Below are 1,456 nucleotides of genomic sequence, written 5' to 3' on the forward strand. Positions count from 1 at the left end.
TGCAAGGGTGCAATAATGAATGAATGGAATCCCAAAATCTCTGTAGATGTTCATTGAAGTGAAAAATAAACAACCTAAATTAAAAAAATAATGTATTCAAACTTTGTAAATAAATCAGAATAAACTTTTTTAAAAAGAAGAAAAAAAAGAATAAATGGAATTTTAAAAGTTTCTTGAAAGAAATGATAATGAAAATGCAATTTCCAAAACTTCTGGGATACAGCTAAGACAGTCCTCAAGGAACTATTCAAAGCAAAAGGCAAACACATAAAAATGGATAAAAGAGCCAGAACCAAGATGGGCATGAGAGCTGGAATTTGAACTACACACAGGACAGCTGAGTCCCAGCCAAAAGACACCAGCCAAGCCACTGTGGAACTCACCCACCAGGAGCAAGTAGGGAGCGACTGCCCACCACCGTGTGACTCCGGAGGAGAAACCAACCACCCCCAGCCTCCATGAGGCCCCAGAGGAGCAACCACTTGCTGGCCACCACTTAACCCCAGAGAAACGACCCCATCGACCACCACGTGACCCCGAGGAGCTACCGCCCCTGGCCACTCTGTGACCCCCAGAGGAGTGATGGCCTGCCACCATGTGACACCCTTGTGGCCCTCCGCCTTGTGACCCCACCATGTGGCCTGCCTCTGCATAAACCCCCAAGCAACGCCCAAGCCCTGCCCCCTGCGTCCTGGTGCTAATGCCAGAGCCCCGTGCTTCTTCTCCCTCCCCTCCCAATGACAGCTCCACAAACACTGTCCTCCGACCCCGCCCCAGACCTGCAACCCCAGTGGCACCCAAGGGCCACAGAAGAGTCCTTCTCATTTCACAGATACCAACCAATGGGATAAACCATTGACATTAGGATTTCGAATCAAAACTTTTGTTGCAGCAGTTCCTTTTGGAGCTACAGGAACACAAAGCCAAGCTGCAGATCCAGCCATCGCCCAAAGAAACCAGCAGAGCTGCTGTGGGAATAATCTGGCAGGAGAAAGGCCTGTAGGATCCTAGCTGGGTTTTCTATAGCACTGCCGATTACCTGGGAGAGCACCCAAGGGTGTGCCCACTGGTGAAGAGTTTTGCAGAGCTCTCTTGGGCCACGCCAACTGCCCAGGAACAAGCCAGCCAGTGGTAATCTGTCTGAACTTTTGTGGACTCTGCAGACCAGCCAGAGGTGAGTGTGTTGGTGGGAATTTGACTTTGACTTTTCTGGTCTTATTGAACCCAGGACCCTGCTTGGGCAAGGGCTGCTGCATGAGGACACCTGTGTAAGTGCTACTGGGCAGGGACCACTGAGTGAAAACCGCTGGGTGGTAAACAGACAGCAGGAATTTGAGCTGTTGTTGTTGTTGTTGTTGTTGTTATGTGCCGTTGAGTCGTTTCCGACTCATAGTGACCCTATGCACAACAGCCCTAAACCCTGCTCTATCCTGCGCCAACCGCACTGCCTCTGACA

The sequence above is a fragment of the Elephantulus edwardii genome, unplaced genomic scaffold (genome assembly GCF_000299155.1).
Source record: "Elephantulus edwardii isolate Elephantulus edwardi_28Jun2011 unplaced genomic scaffold, EleEdw1.0 scaffold00292, whole genome shotgun sequence".
Lineage (NCBI taxonomy): Eukaryota > Metazoa > Chordata > Mammalia > Macroscelidea > Macroscelididae > Elephantulus > Elephantulus edwardii.